Here is a 26,514-nt window from a genome sequence, read left to right on the forward strand (position 1 = left end):
CTTAAATACTTATGACCTATAATGTTTATACATATATCGTATAAGTAATGTATTTAATCACTTTTAAAGACTTAAATACATAAAACAATATAAGTATATTTACAAAATATAGCTATATTTGAATCCTCGTTCCGTTTTCTCAAAGATTTCTATACGTATACCTAGGGTATATGTACCCGTATCATACGCAGCTTCTAGATGTATTTACTATTGGTATATACCAATAAAAATCTGCTCCTTAGCAGCCTTAAATGATTAAGAAACATGTGGAACCAACCATTTGTCAAGTAGCATGAATTATTTAGCAAGAAAACAAAGTTAGGTATTTTTTTTTCCTTTATAACCTAAAAACGTTTTTATGCATGCACACCATTTCTTCACCCCATTTTCTCATACTTACACTTCCATTTCTCTCTCAAAATACTCTTAACTTCATACTTGATCATCTCTAAGCATTTTCCCCATCATTTAGCTTCAAAAACAACACTTAAACCTCATAAGAAAACCTTACAAAAACACTTCAAGAAATCCTTCCAAGAACACAAACTTACTTCCAATCTTTCATTCAATTCCATCACCCTTTTGGTTCTAGCTTTTTACTCCTCTTTTACAGCAACCTTGTCCAAGGAACTTGAGGTAGTAACTATGTTCATAACCTTATTCGATTCATATATATATAGCTATCTTATTTTGTGGTATAAAATTTTAACAACAAGAACATAGTTTGAATGTTTTCAAACTTGTTTGCAAACTAAATAGATCCTTATAACTTAACTTTTAAAATACTTCAAGACCTGTAATATAACTTAAAAATATGCTAATTTAACAAGGTATAACTTGGTTTTTCAAAGAACACCTTAAAAACTGTTTTTACGACGTCGGAGTGCAACCGGGGGCTGTTTTGGGTTGGATAATTAAAAACCATCTTAAACATTGAATTGGAGGTTTATTTTCTGGAAAAATGATTTTTACTATGAATATGATAACACATAAAAATTTCATGATTTAACTCAAAGTATAAGTATTTTTAGAAAAATAATCATTTAAGGTTGTTTACATGATGGAAAATGATTAACTTCATAAGTTTCACTAAAGTTTGACCTATGACCTATGATTTCGAATACAAACTAAGGTATTTACAGTTCATAGTCTTAAAGAAGAACTCGATCCAAGAAGATGGCAATTTGAATCAACGAAAACGGACTTGTAACGAAGAAACTATGACCGAAACAAAATTGGCTATCCTAGACATTTTCAACTTCGGAATTCATTGGAAAAATTTACATAAAATCACATACTTCTAAGATAACATGATATTTTATATATATGTACTCATAATTCAATTTCATATGGTTCAGGATCACCCGTAAGCAACACGAGAAGATTAATCATAAGATCCCATGTTTGTACGCAATACGTCATTTGACAACACCGGTACTTTATGTACGCAATACGTCATTTGACAACACCGGTACCGTGGGTCAAGATTAATCTCGACCAATACATATACGATGGGGTTTTATTTATTTCGTTGGGGGTTTTGTTTATTGCGGGTATATTAAACATCTAAAAATGAACCATTAAAATTGAATTACTAACATCGAAATGCTAACTACGGACTAAGGAAATATTCAAAATATTAAAAGTATAACAAGTATATATATATATAACGTTTGTTTTAAAATGAAAACATATTGATATATTATATATGGATAGGTTCGTGATATCAACCGGAAATTCAGTTTTAAGGTGTTCTTTGTAAAAACAAGTTGTATCTTGTTAAGTTAGCATATCATTATGATATATTACAGGTCTTGAAGTGTTTTAAAAGTTAAATTAGAAGGATCTATTTAGTTTGCGAATAAGTTTGAAATCATTCAAACTATGTTCTAGTTTATAAATTCTTATATAGATAACTATAAACATATGAATTGAACAAGAGTTGAAGTAGAGTTTTTACCTTAAGTTTAAAATGTAAAGTTGCTGGAAAGAAGTAGTAAAATAAATTTGAGAGAGTTCTTGCAAGTGTGTGTGAAAATTGAAAGTAAAATTTGGAAAATGAATGTGCAAAAATGAGTTAAAAATGGTGCTTATTTATAGGCTTGAAAATTTGGTTTTTAGTGAAAATATCTAAGATACAATCTGTCACACCCCCAAATTAGGGCCTAGGGTATTTGTGACTAATTATATTAAATCACAGTTGTATAAACGAGAACGACTCTATATGAGACGTTTTGAATAAAAAATTTATTAATAAAACAGCGGAAGCATTAAAAGTTTTACATCAAATTTAAACTGAAATAATAATAATAGTCTTAATGCAAAGTAAAAGTAATGAAATGAAGACTCCATGTAGCAGCATTCAATTCATCAGGTAGCAATCATGGCAATCATCTTATTCGTCACCTGAGACAAAACATGCTTAAAGTGTCAACCAAAAAGGTTGGTGAGTTCATTAGTTTATCAAAATCAATCATTTCCGTTATAATAATAGGCCACAAGATTTCAGTTTCATAAATATCCGTACACTAGCAAGTGTATAAAAGCATTCTATAAGTTGTAGGCACCCGGTAACAAGCCTTAACGTTCATGTTTTACCCTCTGAAGTACACCAGATCAGGTGTGTTTAAAATAACCTCGAAGTACTAAAGCATCCCATAGTCAGGATGGGGTTTGTCAGACCCAATAGATCTATCTTTAGGATTCGCGCCTACCGTACATAGACAAGTAGTTTAATGTTACCAAGCTAAGGGTATATTTCTGGTTTAAACCCACATAGAATTAGTTTTAGTACTTGTGCCTATTTCGTAAAACATTTATAAATCAGCGCATGTATTCTCAGCCCAAAAATATATATAAAAAGGGAGCAAATGAAACTCACCTTAAATAGCAGTTGAAGTATTCCACGCAAGAAAGGAAAGTAAAGCAAGTAAGTGACAAAAATTATGTAAATTATAGTAATGAATTAGTATAATATAATGAAACTTGATCAACTTCATTATATTACAGTAAGTCATGTTAAGTTTCTAATGGAATGTGATGATTCACAGTACCGTCATCATGTGCCATGTTACACGGCTCTTACATTCTATCAAGTCTTCAAACATATTAGAACGTATCACCTTGATAGTTCTATTTTTCCAGAATATTCGAGTAATTTAACGAATCAATATCGTGCCATTACAATTTCATTCTAAAACCAATAGCAAGGTTCATTCCAAATTTCCTACCTACGAATTTCGGACCATTGTTCGCTTGGCTCGAGGACGGGAAGAAGAAATGAAGGGACAAAACTTCAGAATAGAAATAGGAACATAAACCACAGCAAATAAGAGAGAGCATTAACTGTGGATGACAATGATTTTAAGGGACGGGAGTAGGAACATCGAAATATAAGGGAAGGTATAAAACCTAACAACAACCCCGAAACTACAAACCGTGCATATCAATACGTATTGCAACGTAAAGGCACGGGAGAATTAAAAACATTATAATTCCAAGGAAAGGATAAAAGAGAATAGATTCTTCTGGTGATAGATGAAAAAGAAGAATGAAAGATATGAAAGTTAGAAATATAACAAGGGTTAGAATGGGATGGAGCATATTAGCGAATGTCTTAAAGTAGGAACTAAAGAGAAAGAATAGAAGATGTGGGAAGAAAGAAAGGGAAGGAGGTAAATTTATAGTGAAATATTTGACAAAGAAATCAAAACAGATTGCCGCGTTAAATCAAAGAAGATCCTGATCGCCGTAAAACTAAATCTTATTACATAAGATTTTCTTTAAAACCCTTAAATCCCGGAAATCGATCATAATCACGTCATCGGTTACAACAATTCTATATTTACTCATTTCACTCTTTTGTGATAGCTTCGCTCGTGCGTCTCACATAACCAAATCGTTTTATCTAAATCTTTCAATAATGATAAAATTTCATTATTACCTCATATTCGTCATGAAAACATTCCTATTGTTGTTTATGACAACCTCTACCAAATTTCGAGGACGAAATTTCTTTAACGGATGGGTACTGTAACGACCCGGAAATTTCCGACCAAATTTAAACTCTAATCTCTATATGGTTCCGACACGATAAGCAAAAACCCTAAAGTTGACCCGCACTTTTTCGATCATTCTATACTTATAAGATTAATATTTACATAAATTAAACCTTACCAACATGATAAGCAATCCAAATTGTTGAGATTTATGTTTCCGAAAAGAGTTTTACACAACGTTTGACCGTCTAGTTTGACCGATGATATCACGAACTATACAATATATGATAATTATACGTTTGTGTATATATATGTATATATACATATTTAACATGATTAATGGATGTTTTAATATCTCATTTTGTATTAATAACAATAAGTTATAAGTATATTTTGAAACTACTAACTTAAGTTTTCAAAACGATAACTATACGTAACGTTATTTGACATAAATACTTAAGACTTATAATGTTTATACATATATCGTATAAGTAATGTATTTAATCACTTTTAAAGACTTAAATACATAAAACCATATAAGTGTATTCACAAAAGATAGCTATATTTGAATCCTCATTCCATTTTTCACAAAATTTCTATACGTATATCTAGAGTATAAGTACTCGTATCATACCTAGCTTCTATATGTATTTACTAATAGTAAATACATGTCAAATCACCACCTAACCAGCCATTGTACATGCCCTTAGGGCTAGGTAATTGTATTTGGAAGCAATTAGGACTAGATACATCAAATGATTACTTGAAAATTTTGTCCATATACTCCATTAAAAACGTTTTTTTTGTAGTATAAATACATGAGCATTCTTGTTTCATTTTACTTCAATATTTTAGCCAAAACACACACATACTTTGAAGCCTTAAAACCCTTAATCAATTCAGCAAAGTTTTCAAGAAGATCTAGCTTCAAAAACCATACTAAAACACCATAAGAAAATCATACAAAAACACTTCAAGAAAACCTTCCAAGAACACCAACTTACTTCCAATCTTTCATCCACTTCCAACACCCTTTTGATTCTAGCTTCTTACTCCTCTTTTACAGCAATCTTATCCAAGGAACTTGAGGTAGAATCTATGTTCATAACCTTATTTGATTCATATATATATAGCTATCTTATTTTGTGGTACAAAAGTTTAACAACAAGAACATAGTTTGAATGTTTTCAAACTTGTTTGCAAACTAAATAGATCCTTCTAACTTAACTTTTAAAATACTTCAAGACCTGTAATATAACTTATGTATATGCTAATTTAACAAGGTAAAACTTGGTTTTTCAAAGTATAAGTATTTTTAGAAAAATGGTCATTAAATGATTTTGTTGTAGCAAAAATGTTTAACTTCATATGTTTCACTAAAGTCTCACCTATGCCGTATGATTTTGAATACAAACCAAGGTATTTACAGTTCATAGACTTAAAGAAGAACTCGATCCAAGAAGATGGCAATTTGAATCAACGAAAACGGATTTGTAACGAAGAAACTATGACTGAAACAAAATTGGTTATCCTAGATCATTTCAACTACGGGATCAATTGGAAAAAAATTATATAAATCACATATTTCTAAGATAACATGATATTTTATATATATGTACTCATAATTCAATTTCATATGGTTCAGGATCACCCGTAAGCAACACGAGAAGATTAATCATAAGATCCCATGTTTGTACGCAACACGTCATTTGACAACACCGGTACTTTATGTACGCAATACGTCATTTGACAACACCGGTACCGTGGGTCAAGATTAATCTCGACCAACACATATACGATGGGGTTTTATGGGAGTTTTATTTATTTCGTTGGGGGTTTATTTATTGCGGGTATATTAAACATCTAAAAATGAACCATTAAAATTGAATTACTAACATCGAAACGCTAACTACGGACTAAGGAATTATTCAAAGTATTAAAAGTATTATAAATATATATACGAGACGTTTGTTTAAAATGAAAATATATTGATATATTATATATGGATAGGTTCGTGATATCAACCGGAAGACCAAGTCAAAAATATATATATCTTCGAGACAACAGTGAGTATATAGTCCCTTTTAAACTTTAAATATTTTGGGCTGAGAATACATGCGCTGTTTTTATAAATGATTTACGTTATGGACACAAGTAACTGAAAAATATATTCTACGTTGAGTTGTACCACTGGCATACTTCCCTGTAGCTTGGTAACTAATATTTACAGCGGTATTGTAAACGCGAATCCTGTTGATAGATCTATCGGGCCTGACAACCCCAACCGGACTGGACGACCAGTATTCAACGGTTGCACAGTACTTCGTTTTGCGACTACACTTGGTACGGTGTAGTAAGATTTCATATTAAAGGGAATATGCGACGTGATTAAATGTTAAGTATGGTTACCAAGTGCTCAACCACTTAGAATATTTTTATTAAAATGATTATATACGAAATCTTGTGGTCCATTGTTATAACGCTGCTAGCATCAAACCTATATATCTCACCAACTTTATGTTGACGTTTTAAAGCATGTTTATTCTCAGGTACGAATTAAGTCTTCCGCTGTGCATTAGCTCATGTTAAGGATACTACTTGGGACCATTTAAGCTATGATACAAGGACGTTGCATTCGAGTCATTGAAGTTCATTAAGGGCTAATATTAAGTCTAGACACGTCTTACTGCACTTAGTGCATCGATAGTGTATAGACAAAATTCATATCCTAGCGTATCTGTTATTATAGACATTGTCTGACGTATTTCAAAGATTCTCCGTAATTCATGGGATTTTGATATTATATATATACATATGTAAATTATGTATTGAAGAGTACCAAACCCAACTCCTATAATCTATTCCAAACCAAAAATTCATTTCTCCGACCATACAAGATGGATTCTTCATCCAGCTCAAATTCCTCCGACTTCGATAGCTTCGCCGATATGGATTTCCATTCGAGCTCCGAGAACAGCGTTACCGGAATGGATCAACCAATTTCCCATCATCTATTCTGGATGAACTGGGGATGGGTTCGTAATATACTAAATTTTTGGAGGCAAGAAGAAGGTGATCCATTCCATCCACCAAATTGTCCTCTTAACGATGAACCTGAAGCACTTACCGGCGAACCCATTCGAAACACCATTTTCTCGCTCATTTCTAGAGTATCTCTTCATGATTACATACTATCCCATATTTCAAATCTTGTTCATTCGCTCGTTCCAACCGTCAATCATCCCGGTATAATAGAAGAAGTCAACGAACTCCGTGCTAGGGTAGTGGTTTTGGAGAATATGGTGCGAAGGTTACAAACACCAACAGCAGCACCAGCAGCATAATCCGTACTACCATCGTCAACGCCGACAGTACCTTTATCACCCCAATCACAATCTCAACATCACAATCTGTATCTCGAATATCAACATCACACGACTCAATATCTGTACTTCGAGTATGATCTTCGTTCTATATATCGTTCTACATCGATTATCTTCGCTTTACGTATCGTATGACGATTATGTAATTTCTAAAGTCTTAGAGATTATGTAATCTAGAATTAACGATAAATCAAATGAGTTTAATATCTTATTGACTCATTAAATCTATGATTATCTCTGAAGAAAATATATATGCAAGTATATTTTCATAAAGATAGTAATTAAAAATTCCTTCGTACAAACTATTAATGATGAAAATATTTTAACGGGTGGGTAGTACCCGAGGAATATTTAGAATTCACATTAATAAGTTATATTGTACATTCTTGAATCTGATTCAACGGTTATCTATTATCTTACTTACAACCACCGATATTCGTATCCGCTCACCCCAGAATAACCATTTTCAATCAAATTTCATATTCGGATTTTGACCTACCAGAATCCAACAAGTGGCATAAAGAAGAAAACATTGGACAATTAAAATGAATTAAAATGTTGATTGTAACATATGAAACTAAACAATTCTTCAAGTTTGCCACTTGATTTTATCTTAAACCTCATTCGTAACTTGACGATTACAATTCGCATTCAAATCCTTTCATGATTTCTGAAAACACCCTGAACTATGAAGTAGCTCTTGAAATGCTGATGAAGCAACAAAAACTGTAAACGACTTTAACAATCAAAAGATTGATGATAAAGAATGGTATGGTGGTAAAGCTGAGAAAAAGAGAAGGTTTGGAACTGGAAAACGGATTGAGCAAAGTATGAAGGAGGCCTTGAACAAATCATGAAAACAGAACCTGCCTTCAAAGGATCCAAATGATCCAGTGCCTGCTGAAACCATTAGTAAAAACCCTACCCCTTATCCTAAACCTTTCCCGATGATATTCTTCATCATCATCTTATCATAGATATTATAAGATATCTTCATATCTTCCGTTATGCATATTCTCCATATTTCTGGAGATATTTTCACAACTATTCTTATCTGAGAATATTTATCTCTCCGTAATATCTGCGTTACAACATAAAAGAAACTGTGTTAGTTTCTAAATTCTGAAATCTCTAAGTTTAAAAATATGAATGTTTTGAAGTAGTGTTGGGAACTGATACATGAATTAGTATAATATAATGAAACTTGATCAACTTCATTATATTACAGTAAGTCATGTTAAGTTTCTAATGGAATGTGATGATTCACAGTACCGTCATCATGTGCCATGTTACACGGCTCTTACATTCTATCAAGTCTTCAAACATATTAGAACGTATCACCTTGATAGTTCTATTTTTCCAGAATATTCGAGTAATTTAACGAATCAATATCGTGCCATTACAATTTCATTCTAAAACCAATAGCAAGGTTCATTCCAAATTTCCTACCTACGAATTTCGGACCATTGTTCGCTTGGCTCGAGGACGGGAAGAAGAAATGAAGGGACAAAACTTCAGAATAGAAATAGGAACATAAACCACAGCAAATAAGAGAGAGCATTAACTGTGGATGACAATGATTTTAAGGGACGGGAGTAGGAACATCGAAATATAAGGGAAGGTATAAAACCTAACAACAACCCCGAAACTACAAACCGTGCATATCAATACGTATTGCAACGTAAAGGCACGGGAGAATTAAAAACATTATAATTCCAAGGAAAGGATAAAAGAGAATAGATTCTTCTGGTGATAGATGAAAAAGAAGAATGAAAGATATGAAAGTTAGAAATATAACAAGGGTTAGAATGGGATGGAGCATATTAGCGAATGTCTTAAAGTAGGAACTAAAGAGAAAGAATAGAAGATGTGGGAAGAAAGAAAGGGAAGGAGGTAAATTTATAGTGAAATATTTGACAAAGAAATCAAAACAGATTGCCGCGTTAAATCAAAGAAGATCCTGATCGCCGTAAAACTAAATCTTATTACATAAGATTTTCTTTAAAACCCTTAAATCCCGGAAATCGATCATAATCACGTCATCGGTTACAACAATTCTATATTTACTCATTTCACTCTTTTGTGATAGCTTCGCTCGTGCGTCTCACATAACCAAATCGTTTTATCTAAATCTTTCAATAATGATAAAATTTCATTATTACCTCATATTCGTCATGAAAACATTCCTATTGTTGTTTATGACAACCTCTACCAAATTTCGAGGACGAAATTTCTTTAACGGATGGGTACTGTAACGACCCGGAAATTTCCGACCAAATTTAAACTCTAATCTCTATATGGTTCCGACACGATAAGCAAAAACCCTAAAGTTGACCCGCACTTTTTCGATCATTCTATACTTATAAGATTAATATTTACATAAATTAAACCTTACCAACATGATAAGCAATCCAAATTGTTGAGATTTATGTTTCCGAAAAGAGTTTTACACAACGTTTGACCGTCTAGTTTGACCGATGATATCACGAACTATACAATATATGATAATTATACGTTTGTGTATATATATGTATATATACATATTTAACATGATTAATGGATGTTTTAATATCTCATTTTGTATTAATAACAATAAGTTATAAGTATATTTTGAAACTACTAACTTAAGTTTTCAAAACGATAACTATACGTAACGTTATTTGACATAAATACTTAAGACTTATAATGTTTATACATATATCGTATAAGTAATGTATTTAATCACTTTTAAAGACTTAAATACATAAAACCATATAAGTGTATTCACAAAAGATAGCTATATTTGAATCCTCATTCCATTTTTCACAAAATTTCTATACGTATATCTAGAGTATAAGTACTCGTATCATACCTAGCTTCTATACGTATTTACTAATAGTAAATACATGTCAAATCACCACCTAACCAGCCATTGTACATGCCCTTAGGGCTAGGTAATTGTATTTGGAAGCAATTAGGACTAGATACATCAAATGATTACTTGAAAATTTTGTCCATATACTCCATTAAAAACGTTTTTTTTGTAGTATAAATACATGAGCATTTTTGTTTCATTTTACTTCAATATTTTAGCCAAAACACACACATACTTTGAAGCCTTAAAACCCTTAATCAATTCAGCAAAGTTTTCAAGAAGATCTAGCTTCAAAAACCATACTAAAACACCATAAGAAAATCATACAAAAACACTTCAAGAAAACCTTCCAAGAACACCAACTTACTTCCAATCTTTCATCCACTTCCAACACCCTTTTGATTCTAGCTTCTTACTCCTCTTTTACAGCAATCTTATCCAAGGAACTTGAGGTAGAATCTATGTTCATAACCTTATTTGATTCATATATATATAGCTATCTTATTTTGTGGTACAAAAGTTTAACAACAAGAACATAGTTTGAATGTTTTCAAACTTGTTTGCAAACTAAATAGATCCTTCTAACTTAACTTTTAAAATACTTCAAGACCTGTAATATAACTTATGTATATGCTAATTTAACAAGGTAAAACTTGGTTTTTCAAAGTATAAGTATTTTTAGAAAAATGGTCATTAAATGATTTTGTTGTAGCAAAAATGTTTAACTTCATATGTTTCACTAAAGTCTCACCTATGCCGTATGATTTTGAATACAAACCAAGGTATTTACAGTTCATAGACTTAAAGAAGAACTCGATCCAAGAAGATGGCAATTTGAATCAACGAAAACGGATTTGTAACGAAGAAACTATGACTGAAACAAAATTGGTTATCCTAGATCATTTCAACTACGGGATCAATTGGAAAAAAATTATATAAATCACATATTTCTAAGATAACATGATATTTTATATATATGTACTCATAATTCAATTTCATATGGTTCAGGATCACCCGTAAGCAACACGAGAAGATTAATCATAAGACCTCTATATGATACATTTTACAAACGTTGCATTTATTCTTAAAAGGCAAACTATCATTACATCAATATTTGACATTTTCGTCTAACATTTCATAATATCCAAATGACCTAATCTGTCATTTACTTAATTATATTCTCTATTGAACTCCAATGACTCGAATGCAACGTCTTTGTATCATGGCTTAAAAAGGTCCCAAGTAGTATCCTTAACATGAGCTAATGCACAGCGGAAGACTTAATTCATACCTGAGAATAACATGCTTTAAAACGTCAACATAAAGTTGGTGAGATATATAGGTTTGATGCTAGCAGCGTTATAACAATGGAACACAAGATTTCATATATAAACATTTTAATAAAAATATTCTAAGTGGTTGAGCACTTGGTAACCATACTTAACATTTAATCACGTCGCATATTCCCTTTATTATGAAATCTTACTACACCGTACCAAGGTGTAGTCACGAAACGAAGTACTGTGCAACCGTTGAATACTGGTCGTCCAGTCCGGTTGGGGTTGTCAGGCCCGATAGATCTATCAACAGGATTCGCGTTTACAATACCGCTGTAAATATTAGTTACCAAGCTACAGGGAAGTATGCCAGTGGTACAACTCAACGTAGAATATATTTTTCAGTTACTTGTGTCCATAGCGTAAAACATAAAATACATGTATTCTCATCCCGAAATATTTAGAGTTTAAAAGTGGGACTATATACTCACTTTTGTCTTGAAGATATGTAATTTCGACTTGGTCTCCGATTGATATCACGAACCTATCCATATATAATATATCAATACCTTTTCTTTTTAAACAATCGTCACATATATATACTTATAATACTTTTAATACTTTTAATAATTCCTTAGTCCGTAGTTAGCAGTCCGATGTTAGTAATTCAATTTTAATGGTTCATATTTAGTTGTTTAATAAACCCCCAATGAAATAAATAAAACCCCCATCGTATATGTATTGGTCGAGATTAATCTTGACCCATGGTACCGTGTTGTCAAATGACGTATTGCGTACATAAAGTACCGGTGTTGTCAAATGACGTGTTGCGTACGTTCATGAGGTCTTATGATTAATCTTCTCGTGTTGTTTACGGGTGGTCCTGAAATATATAAAATTAAATCATGAGTAAATATATATGAAATATCATATTAATTAGGAAAGATATGATTTATTTATTTTTTCTCCAATTATTTTCGTTGTTAAACAAGCTTTGGACACCCGATCTTATTTTAGTCGTAGTTTCTTCGTTACAACTCCGTTTTTGTTGATTCAACTTGCCATCTCCTTGGATCGAGTCAAAATTTAAGAATATGAACTGTAAATACCATGGTTTATATTCGTGATCACAGGTTATAGTCCATACTCTAGGTGAATCTTATGAAAGTAATCATTTTTGTCATAAAAACAACATTTAATGGTCATTTTTCTAAAAATACTTATACTTTGAATTAAACCATGAAATTTTTATGTGTTAACATATTCATAAGAAATATCATTTTTCCAGAACATGAACTTCTAAATCAAAGTTCAAGATGGTTTTTAATTATCCAACCCAAAACAGCCCCCGGTTACACTCCGACGCCGTAGATTCAGTTTTAAGGTGTTCTTTGTAAAAACAAGTTGTATCTTGTTAAGTTAGCATATCATTATGATATATTACAGGTCTTGAAGTGTTTTAAAAGTTAAATTAGAAGGATCTATTTAGTTTGCGAATAAGTTTGAAATCATTCAAACTATGTTCTAGTTTATAAATTCTTATATAGATAACTATAAACATATGAATTGAACAAGAGTTGAAGTAGAGTTTTTACCTTAAGTTTAAAATGTAAAGTTGCTGGAAAGAAGTAGTAAAATAAATTTGAGAGAGTTCTTGCAAGTGTGTGTGAAAATTGAAAGTAAAATTTGGAAAATGAATGTGTAAAAATGAGTTAAAAATGGTGCTTATTTATAGGCTTGAAAATTTGGTTTTTAGTGAAAATATCTAAGATAAGTTAAAATATATTATGTCATGAATGACATATTACACCAATAATTGAAGATTTCTATTGGTATATACCAATAGTAAATACTTCTAGAAGCTGTGTATAGTACGAGTATAATACGGGTATAAAATATATAAAGATGTTTCATGAATCATATATAATGACAAAGATGTCATTTTCCATGATAAAAGGTTGAAAATGATGTTTTCCTACTAGTATATTCCAATAGTAAATACATCTTAATACAATACATATATATTTATTTTAACTTAGAAGTTATAACGTCGTTAAGCTTTATATATATATATATATCGTTTCGAAGTCCTTAAGTTAGTAGTCCAATTTTATGTATATAATCCATTGTTAATATATTTAATGAGATACTTAATTATCATATATTCAAGATAGATATAATCCATATATATCCGTATATATACATAAGTATATAATTAATACAAGTTATGATGTTCGTGAATCGTCGGACAAATAGATGGTCAAAGGGTAACTAATCATCCGTATAACAATTTCAAACTTTCTAGACTCAACTTTAGGGTTTTTGCTTATCGTGTCGGAACCATATAGAGTTTAGGGTTTAAATTTGGTCGGAAATTTCCGGGTCGTTACAGTACCCACCCGTTAAAGAAATTTCGTCCTCGAAATTTGGTAGAGGTTGTCATAAATAACAATAGGAATGTTTTCATGACAATTATGAGGTGATAATGAAGTTTTATCTTTATTGATAGATATAGATAAAATATTTCGATCATGTGAAGCGTACGAGCGAAGCTATCATAAAAGAGAGTGGAATGAGTAATATGATATCGTTTTAACTGATGACGTGGTTTAGAATTGATTTCCGGGATTTAAGGGATTTAAAGAAAATCTTATGTAATAAGATTTGGTTCTTCGATGATTTAGAAAACAGGATCTCCTTTGATTTAATGCGATAATCTGTTTCGATTTCTTTGTCGGATATTTCACTATAAATCCACCTCCTTCCCTTTCTTACTTCCATACCTCACATCTCTTACTCTTCCTCCTCTAATTCATACCTTAAGGTATCCTTTAAAATGCTTCATCCCGTTCTGATTTTTGTTATACTTCTAACTTTCATATCTTTCATTCTTCTCTTTCATCTACCGCTAGAAGAATCTATTCACTTTTATGATTTTCTTGGAATTATAATGTTTCTAATTCTCCCGTGTCTTTACGTCTCCATACGTATTGATACACACGGTTTGTAGTTTCTGGGTGGTTATTGGGTTTGATATCTTTCCTTATATTTCGATGCTCCTGCTTCTGTTTTCCATAATCATTGTCATCCATAGTTAATACTCTCTCCTATTTGCTGTAATCTATACCCCAATTTCTATTTTGGGACTTTGTCCCTTCGTTTCTTCTTCCCGTCCTTGAGTCAAGCGATCAATAGTTCGAAATTCGTAGGTATAAAATTCGGAATGAACATAGCTAATGCTCTAAGAAAGGAATGGTAATGGCACGATTTTGATTTGTCAAATTACCAGAATATCCAGGAAAATAGAACTATCAAGATGATTTGTTCTTAATATGTTTCGGAATTGGATAGAATGTAAAAGTCGTGTAACATGGCACATGATGACGGTACTGTGAATCATCATATTCCATTAGAAACTTAACATGACTTACTGTAATATAATGAAGTTGATCAAGTTTCATTATATTATACTAGTTCATGCATCAGTTCCCAACACTGCTTCAGAACATTCCTATTTTAAACTTGAAGGATTTAGAAACTAACACAGTTTCCTTTATATTGTAACGCAGATATTACAGAGAGATAAATGATTTTAGATAAGGATAGTGGTGAAAATATCTTCAGAAATATTGAGGATATTTATAATGAAAGATATGATAATATCTTGGAATTTCTAATGTCGAAGGATGATGATGAAGATTGACCCGTAAGGGTTTAGATTCAGAAGCAAGGTGTTTGCTACAGAATCGTCATAATTCTTTATGTACAAGTTTAGTCCTTGTAACTTGTTCAGAGTCTCCTTCATGGTTTGTTCAATCCGGTTTTCAGTACCAATTTTCTATCGAGCGTTCCTAACACTTCCTTCTTTTATCATCAACATTTGGTCATTAAGACCTTCTACAACATGCTGCTTCGTCAGTATTTTCAAAGTTATCGGATCTGGGTCATTGGTTATCAAACCAAGATGGTTTAAGGAGAATTGTATTTTTAGATGATTAAACGCTAATGGTAATATGATGGAATATAAAAGGTTCTCCGGTAACGATGGCGAAAGAACAACGTACATATATATATCGAGATTGTAATAAGAGTAGTCTTACTGAGATATCGAAGTGGAGCTGTGACAAAATTAGTTAATTGAAAAGGAATCGCGTGATTGTTTTTGCTAATGGATGATAAGGAATTCGATGCGGATACGTTTTAACTATAACTTCGAGTTCAAAAATTTTTAGGTGCATAACTGTATGCATAAATCTTTATTCCGTAGACGAGGTGCGGCTGGTTGAACTTCTCGATCGAGATGTTTTCAAGAATCATGAAAAGTTGTGAATGCGAATTGTAATCGTCAAGATACAAATGAGGTTTAAAATAGAATCAAGTGGCAAACTTGAAGGATTGTTTAGTTTCATATGTAATAATCATCATTTTAACTCATTTTTAATTGTCTAAAGTTAGCAGTCCAATAGTCCGATTGTCCAATGGTTCAATAAATTCATATATGAACTAAATATATAATATTCGAATTACTTAATACGTATCGTGACCCGTGTACTGGTCTCGGTGTCGATCACAACTCAAAGTATATATATATTTTGGAATCAACTCGGACCCTGTATAGCCAACTCCCACCTTCACATATAGAGTGTCTATGGTTGTTCCGAAATATATATATAGATGGATCAATATGATAAGTCGAAACCTTGTATACGTGTCCCGTTATTTAAAATGCGTAAAATAAATAAATATATATCATGACCCATTATACAACGTGTTGTCTCAGAATTAATCCGACGTGTTGTTGTACATGTGTCCCGACGGTATGTAAAGTACAGAAATTAAAATTGCAAGAATGTAAATTGCGATAAATTAAATATTAATCAGTTAGCTGGGAACAGTTAGCCGGAACAGTTAGCGTGTAATCCTATCACAATTTCAATTAATTAATTCATCTGTTTCTAACAATTTTTATTTTGCCAATGTTTCTTCATTATGCCACTTGTTGGATTCGGATAGGTAAAAATCCAAATATGAAATTTAAATGGAAATGGTTAATCTGGGGTGAACGGATACGTATATCGGTAATTGTAAGTAGGATAATAAATGATCGTTGAATCAGATTCGAAGAATGTACAGTGTAACTTGTTAATGTGAATTCTAAATATTCCTTGGGTACTACCCACCCGTTAAAATATTTTCATCATTAACAGTTTGTACGAATGAAATTTTTAATTACAATCTTTATGAAAATATATTTGCATATATATTTTCTTCGGAGGTAACTATGAATTTAATGAGTCAATAAAATATTCAACTCATTTGATTTATCGTTATTACTAGATTACATAATCTCCAAAACATTAGAGATTACATAATCGTCATGTCGAACAAAGAACGATACGTAAAGAAGAGGTAATCGGTGTAGAATGATATGTAGAACAAAGATCATATTCGAAGTTCAGATGATGATGTTGAGGTACGTGGTGCGGATGTGATTGTTGGTGGTGGTAATGATACGGTTGGTGTTGATGCTGATGATGTCGTTGACGTCGATGATGCTACTGGTACTGAAGATTGCGAGGTTGATGTTGTTAACGGTACTGGTTATGCTGCTGGTGCTGTTGCTGGTGTTTGTAACCTTCGCACCGTGTTCTCCAAAGCCGTCACACGAGCGCGAAGTTCGTTAATTTCTGCTAGTACACCAGGATGATTGGCGGTTGGAGTGAGCGAATGAACAAGATCCGAAATATGGGATAGGATATAATCGTGACGAGATACTCGAGAAATGAGAGAGAAAATGGTTTCTCGAACAGGTTCGCCGGTAAGTGCTTCAGGTTCGTCGCCAATGGGGCAATTCGGTGGGTGAAAGGGATCACCTTCTTCTTGTCTCCAATAATTTAGTATACTACGAACCCATCCCCAATTCATCCAGAATAGATGATGAGAAATTGGTTGATCCATTCCAGTGACGCTGCCTTCGGAGCCCGAATGGAAATCCATATCAGCGTAGCTGTCGGAGTCGGAGGAATTCGAACTGGACGCGGAGTTCACCTTGTACAGTCGGGGAAATGAATTTTTGGTTTGGAATAGATTATAGGAGTTGGGTTTGGTATTCTTCAATACATAATTTACATATGTATTTATAATACTCAAAATCCCGTGAATTACGGAGAATCTTTGAAATTCGTCAGGCAATGTCTATAGCAACAGATACGCTAGGATACGAATTTTGTCTATACACTATCGATGCACCAAATGCAGTAAGACGTGTCTAGATTTAAGAATACTAAGCAGGCAATTCTTAAGGATGATACATTTTACAAACGTTGCATTTATTCTTAAAAGGCAAACTATCATTACATCAATATTTGACATTTTCGTCTAACATTTCATAATATCCAAATGACCTAATCTGTCATTTACTTATTAATATTCTCTATTGAACTCCAATGACTCGAATGCAACGTCTTTGTATCATGGCTTAAAAGGTCCCAAGTAGTATCCTTAACATGAGCTAATGCACAGCGGAAGACTTAATTCATACCTGAGAATAACATGCTTTAAAACGTCAACATAAAGTTGGTGAGATATATAGGTTTGATGCTAGCAGCGTTATAACAATGGAACACAAGATTTCATATATAAACATTTTAATAAAAATATTCTAAGTGGTTGAGCACTTGGTAACCATACTTAACATTTAATCACGTCGCATATTCCCTTTATTATGAAATCTTACTACACCGTACCAAGTGTAGTCACGAAACGAAGTACTGTGCAACCGTTGAATACTGGTCGTCCAGTCCGGTTGGGGTTGTCAGGCCCGATAGATCTATCAACAGGATTCGCGTTTACAATACCGCTGTAAATATTAGTTACCAAGCTACAGGGAAGTATGCCAGTGGTACAACTCAACGTAGAATATATTTTTCAGTTACTTGTGTCCATAGCGTAAAACATAAAATACATGTATTCTCATCCCGAAATATTTAGAGTTTAAAAGTGGGACTATATACTCACTTTTGTCTTGAAGATATGTAATTTCGACTTGGTCTCCGATTGATATCACGAACCTATCCATATATAATATATCAATACTTTTTCTTTTTAAAACAATCGTCACATATATATATACTTTTAATACTTTTAATACTTATAATAATTCCTTAGTCCGTAGTTAGCAGTCCGATGTTAGTAATTCAATTTTAATGGTTCATTTTTAGGTGTTTAATAAACCCCCAATGAAATCAATAAAACCCCCATCGTATATGTATTGGTCGAGATTAATCTTGACCCACGGTACCGGTGTTGTCAAATGACGTGTTGCGTACATAAAGTACCGGTGTTGTCAAATGACGTGTTGCGTACAATCATGGGATCTTATGATTAATCTTCTCGTATTGTTTACGGGTGATCCTGAACCATATAAAATTAAATTATGAGTACATATATATAAAATATCTTGTTATTTTAGAAAGATGTGATTTATTTAATTTTTCTCCAATTATTTTCGTGGCTAAACTAGTCTTGGATATCCGATTTTGTTTTGGTCATAGTTTCTTCGTTACAACTCCGTTTTCGTTGGTTCAACTTGCCACTTCCTTGGTTCGAGTCCCTCTTTAAGAATATGAACTGTAAATACCTTAGTTTGTATTCGAAATCACAGGTCAAAGGTCAAACTTTGGTGAAACTTATGAAGTTAATCATTTTCCATTATGTAAATAACCTTAAATGATTATTTTTCTAAAAATACTTATACTTTGAATTAAATCATGAAATTTTTATGTATTAACATATTCATAAGAAATATCATTTTTCCAGAAAATAAACCTCCAATTCAAGGTTCAAAATAGTTTTTAATTATCCAACCCAAAACAGCCCCCGGTTGCACTCCGACGTCGTAAAAATAGTTTTTAAGGTGTTCTTTGAAAAACCAAGTTATACCTTGTTAAATTAGCATATATTTATGTTATATTACAGGTCTTGAAGTATTTTAAAAGTTAAGTTAGAAGGATCTATTTAGTTTGCAAACAAGTTTGAAAACATTCAAACTATGTTCTTGTTGTTAAAATTTTATACCACAAAATATGATAGCTATATATATATGAATCGAATAAGGTTATGAACAAAGTTACTACCTCAAGTTACTTGGACAAGATTGCTGTAAAAGAGGAGTAAAAACCTAGAACCAAAAGAGTGATGAAATTGGATGAAAGATTGGAAGCAACTTAAGACATAAACTTGAATTGAAAGTTGTATTTTTGTAGTGTTTTTGTTGATCTTTTTATGGTGGTGTTTAAGGTGATTCTTGAGAGGATTTTTGCTGGAGTTCTTAGAGAGACATGAGGCTAGTAAGTGTGTATGTTTAGCTAGAGAAATGATGTTCCAAAAATTGAAAATGGATGCATGTATTTATGGTGGTGTAAAAGGTGTATAAGTTTGTAATTTTGTGAAAAAATCTTTTAATCATGTGAAATTGTCATACTAGATAACAAAAGTAGTTACCTTATACATAAGGCATGAACAAGGGCTGGTTGGTGGTGATTTGATGTGTATATACCAATAGTAAATACGTATAGAAGCTAGGTATGATACGAGTACATATACTCTAGATATACGTATAGAAATCTTGTGAAAAATGGAATGAGAATTCAAATATAGCTATCTTTTGTGAATATACTTATATTGTTTTATGTATTTAAGTCCTTAAAAGTGATTAAATACATTACATATACGATATATGTATAAACATTATATGTTATAAGTATTTATGTCAAATAACGTTACGTATGGTTATCGTTTTGAAAACTTAAGTTAGTAGTTTCAAAATATACTTATAACTTATTGTTATTAATACAAAATGAGATATTAAAACATCCATAAATCATGTTAAATATGTATATATATACCTATATATACACAAACGTATAATTATCATATGTTATATAGTTCGTGATATCATCGGTCAAACTAGACGGTCAAACGTTGTGTAAAACTCTTTTCAAAAACATAAGTCTCAACAATTTGGATTGCTTATCATGTTGGTAAGGTTTAATTTATGTAAATATTAATCTTATAAGTGTAAAACGATCGGAAAAATCCGGGTCGTTACAGTACCCACCCGTTAAAGAAATTTCGTCCCGAAATTTGGTAGAGGTTGTCATAAATAACAATAGGAATGTTTTCATGACGAATATGAGGTATTAATAGAGTTTTATCATTATTGGAAGATATGGATAAAACGATTCGATCATGTGAAGCGTACGAGTGAAGCTATCACAAAAGAATGAAATGAGTGAATATGGAATTGTTTTAACCGATGTCGAGATTAGGATTGATTTCCAGAATTTAAGGGATTTAAAGAAAATCTTATGTAATAAGATTTGGTTCTTCGATGATTTAGAAAACAGGATCTCCTTTGATTTAATGCGATAATCTGTTTCGATTTCTTTGTCGGATATTTTACTATAAATCCACCTCCTTCCCTTTCTTACTTCCATACCTCACATCTCTTACTCTTCCTCCTCTAATTCATACCTTAAGGTATCCTTTAAAATGCTTCATCCCGTTCTGATTTTTTTTATACTTCTAACTTTCATATCTTTCATTCTTCTCTTTCATCTACCGCTAGAAGAATCTATTCACTTTTATGATTTTCTTGGAATTATAATGTTTCTAATTCTCCCGTGTCTTTACGTCGCCATACGTATTGATACACACGGTTTGTAGTTTCTGGGTGGTTATTGGGTTTGATATCTTTCCTTATATTTCGATGCTCCTGCTTCTGTTTTCCATAATCATTGTCATCCATAGTTAATACTCTCTCCTATTTGTTGTAATCTATACCCCAATTTCTATTTTGGGACTTTATCCCTTCGTTTCTTCTTCCCGTCCTTGAGTAAAGCGATCAATAGTTCGGAATTCGTAGGTGTAAAATTCGGAATGAACATAGCTAATGCTCTAAGAAAGGAATGGTAATGGCACGATTTTGATTTGTCAAATTACCAGAATATCCAGGAAAATAGAACTATCAAGATGATTTGTTCTTAATACGTTTCGGAATTGGATAGAATGTAAAAGCCGTGTAACATGGCACATGATGACGGTACTGTGAATCATCACATTCCATTAGAAACTTAACATGACTTACTGTAATATAATGAAGTTGATCAAGTTTCATTATATTATACTAGTTCATGCATCAGTTCCCAACACTGCTTCAGAACATTCCTATTTTAAACTTGAAGGATTTAGAAACTAACACAGTTTCCTTTATATTGTAACGCAGATATTACAGAGAGATAAATGATTTCAGATAAGGATAGTGGTGAAAATATCTTCAGAAATATTAAGGATATTTATAATGAAAGATATGATAATATCTTGGAATTTCTAATGTCGAAGGATGATGATGAAGATTGACCCGTAAGGGTTTAGATTCAGAAGCAAGGTGTTTGCTACAGAATCGTCATAATTCTTTATGTACAAGTTTAGTCCTTGTAACTTGTTCAGAGTCTCCTTCATGGTTTGTTCAATCCGGTTTTCAGTACCAATTTTCTATCGAGCGTTCCTAACACTTCCTTCTTTTATCATCAACATTTGGTCATTAAGACCTTCTACAACATGCTGCTTCGTCAGTATTTTCAAAGTTATCGGATCTGGGTCATTGGTTATCAAACCAAGATGGTTTAAGGAGAATTGTATTTTTAGATGATTAAACGCTGATGGTAATATGATGGAATATAAAAGGTTCTCCGGTAACGATGGCGAAAGAACAACGTATATATATATATATATATCGAGATTGTAATAAGAGTAGTCTTACTGAGATATCGAAGTGGAGCTGTGACAAAATTAGTTAATTGAAAAGGAATCGCGTGATTGTTTTTGCTAATGGATGATAAGGAATTCGATGCGGATACGTTTTAACTATAACTTCGAGTTCAAAAATTTTTAGGTGCATAACTGTATGCATAAATCTTTATTCCGTAGACGAGGTGCGGCTGGTTGAACTTCTCGATCGAGATGTTTTCAAGAATCATGAAAAGTTGTGAATGAGAATTGTAATCGTCAAGATACAAATGAGGTTTAAAATAGAATCAAGTGGCAAACTTGAAGGATTGTTTAGTTTCATATGTAATAATCATCATTTTAACTCATTTTTAATTGTCCAAAGTTAGCAGTCCAATAGTCCGATTGTCCAATGGTTCAATAAATTCATATATGAACTAAATATATAATATTCGAATTACTTAATACGTATCGTGACCCGTGTACTGGTCTCGGTGTCGATCACAACTCAAAGTATATATATATTTTGGAATCAACTCCGACCCTGTATAGCCAACTCCCACCTTCACATATAGAGTGTCTATGGTTGTTCCGAAATATATATATAGATGGATCAATATGATAAGTCGAAACCTTGTATACGTGTCCCGTTATTTAAAATGCGTAAAATAAATAAATATATATCATGACCCATTATACAACGTGTTGTCTCAGAATTAATCCGACGTGTTGTTGTACATGTGTCCCGACGGTATGTAAAGTACAGAAATTAAAATTGCAAGAATGTAAATTGCGATAAATTAAATATTAATCAGTTAGCTGGGAACAGTTAGCCGGAACAGTTAGCGTGTAATCCTATCACAATTTCAATTAATTAATTCATCTGTTTCTAACAATTTTTATTTTGCCAATGTTTCTTCATTATGCCACTTGTTGGATTCGGATAGGTAAAAATCCAAATATGAAATTTAAATGGAAATGGTTAATCTGGGGTGAACGGATACGTATATCGGTAATTGTAAGTAGGATAATAAATGATCGTTGAATCAGATTCGAAGAATGTACAGTGTAACTTGTTAATGTGAATTCTAAATATTCCTTGGGTACTACCCACCCGTTAAAATATTTTCATCATTAACAGTTTGTACGAATGAAATTTTTAATTACAATCTTTATGAAAATATATTTGCATATATATTTTCTTCGGAGGTAACTATGAATTTAATGAGTCAATAAAATATTCAACTCATTTAATTTATCGTTATTACTAGATTACATAATCTCCAAAACATTAGAGATTACATAATTGTCATGTCGAACGAAGAACGATACGTAAAGAAGAGGTAATCGGTGTAGAATGATATGTAGAACAAAGATCATATTCGAAGTTCAGATGATGATGTTGAGGTACGTGGTGCGGATGTGATTGTTGGTGGTGGTAATGATACGGTTGGTGTTGATGCTGATGATGTCGTTGACGTCGATGATGCTACTGGTACTGAAGATTGCGAGGTTGATGTTGTTAACGGTACTGGTTATGCTGCTGGTGCTGCTGCTGGTGTTTGTAACCTTCGCACCGTGTTCTCCAAAGCCGTCACACGAGCGCGAAGTTCGTTAATTTCTGCTAGTACACCAGGATGATTGGCGGTTGGAGTGAGCGAATGAACAAGATCCGAAATATGGGATAGGATATAATCGTGACGAGATACTCGAGAAATGAGAGAGAAAATGGTTTCTCGAACAGGTTCGCCGGTAAGTGCTTCAGGTTCGTCGCCAATGGGGCAATTCGGTGGGTAAAAGGGATCACCTTCTTCTTGTCTCCAATAATTTAGTATACTACGAACCCATCCCCAATTCATCCAGAATAGATGATGAGAAATTGGTTGATCCATTCCAGTAACGCTGCCTTCGGAGCCCGAATGGAAATCCATATCAGCGTAGCTGTTGGAGTCGGAGGAATTCGAACTGGACGCGGAGTTCATCTTGTACAGTCGGGGAAATGAATTTTTGGTTTGGAATAGATTATAGGAGTTGGGTTTGGTATTCTTCAATACATAAAAATACAAAATACTTTTTCTTATTTTAACTTTTAAGATTTTACTTTTAATAAAAATACAAACTACTTTTTCTTATTTTAACTTTTAAGATTTTACTTTTAATAAAAATACAAACTACTTTTTCTTATTTTAACTTTTAAGATTTACTTTTAATAAAAATACAAAATACTTTTTCTTATTTTAACTTTTAAGATTTTACTTTTAATAAAAATACAAACTACTTTTTCTTATTTTAACTTTTATGATTTTACTTTTAATAAAAATACAAACTACTTTTTCTTATTTTAACTTTTAAGATTTACTTTTAATAAAAATACAAAATACTTTTTCTTATTTTAACTTTTAAGATTTTACTTTTAATAAAAATACAAACTACTTTTTCTTATTTTAACTTTTAAGATTTTACTTTTAATAAAAATACAAACTACTTTTTCTTATTTTAACTTTTAAAATTTACTTTTAATAAAAATACAAAATACTTTTTCTTATTTTAACTTTTAAGATTTTACTTTTAATAAAAATACAAACTACTTTTTCTTATTTTAACTTTTAAGATTTTACTTTTAATAAAAATACAAACTACTTTTTCTTATTTTAACTTTTAAGATTTACTTTTAATAAAAATACAAAATAATTTTTCTTATTTTAACTTTTAAGATTTACTTATTTTATTTTAATTTTTTAACGAATCAATATCGTGCCATTACAATTTCATTCTAAAACCAATAGCAAGGTTCATTCCAAATTTCCTACCTACGAATTTCGGACCATTGTTCGCTTGGCTCGAGGACGGGAAGAAGAAATGAAGGGACAAAACTTCAGAATAGAAATAGGAACATAAACCACAGCAAATAAGAGAGAGCATTAACTGTGGATGACAATGATTTTAAGGGACGGGAGTAGGAACATCGAAATATAAGGGAAGGTATAAAACCTAACAACAACCCCGAAACTACAAACCGTGCATATCAATACGTATTGCAACGTAAAGGCACGGGAGAATTAAAAACATTATAATTCCAAGGAAAGGATAAAAGAGAATAGATTCTTCTGGTGATAGATGAAAAAGAAGAATGAAAGATATGAAAGTTAGAAATATAACAAGGGTTAGAATGGGATGGAGCATATTAGCGAATGTCTTAAAGTAGGAACTAAAGAGAAAGAATAGAAGATGTGGGAAGAAAGAAAGGGAAGGAGGTAAATTTATAGTGAAATATTTGACAAAGAAATCAAAACAGATTGCCGCGTTAAATCAAAGAAGATCCTGATCGCCGTAAAACTAAATCTTATTACATAAGATTTTCTTTAAAACCCTTAAATCCCGGAAATCGATCATAATCACGTCATCGGTTACAACAATTCTATATTTACTCATTTCACTCTTTTGTGATAGCTTCGCTCGTGCGTCTCACATAACCAAATCGTTTTATCTAAATCTTTCAATAATGATAAAATTTCATTATTACCTCATATTCGTCATGAAAACATTCCTATTGTTGTTTATGACAACCTCTACCAAATTTCGAGGACGAAATTTCTTTAACGGATGGGTACTGTAACGACCCGGAAATTTCCGACCAAATTTAAACTCTAATCTCTATATGGTTCCGACACGATAAGCAAAAACCCTAAAGTTGACCCGCACTTTTTCGATCATTCTATACTTATAAGATTAATATTTACATAAATTAAACCTTACCAACATGATAAGCAATCCAAATTGTTGAGATTTATGTTTCCGAAAAGAGTTTTACACAACGTTTGACCGTCTAGTTTGACCGATGATATCACGAACTATACAATATATGATAATTATACGTTTGTGTATATATATGTATATATACATATTTAACATGATTAATGGATGTTTTAATATCTCATTTTGTATTAATAACAATAAGTTATAAGTATATTTTGAAACTACTAACTTAAGTTTTCAAAACGATAACTATACGTAACGTTATTTGACATAAATACTTAAGACTTATAATGTTTATACATATATCGTATAAGTAATGTATTTAATCACTTTTAAAGACTTAAATACATAAAACCATATAAGTGTATTCACAAAAGATAGCTATATTTGAATCCTCATTCCATTTTTCACAAAATTTCTATACGTATATCTAGAGTATAAGTACTCGTATCATACCT

Source organism: Rutidosis leptorrhynchoides, chromosome 10 (genome assembly GCF_046630445.1).
Source record: "Rutidosis leptorrhynchoides isolate AG116_Rl617_1_P2 chromosome 10, CSIRO_AGI_Rlap_v1, whole genome shotgun sequence".
In the NCBI taxonomy this organism is placed as follows: Eukaryota; Viridiplantae; Streptophyta; class Magnoliopsida; order Asterales; family Asteraceae; genus Rutidosis; species Rutidosis leptorrhynchoides.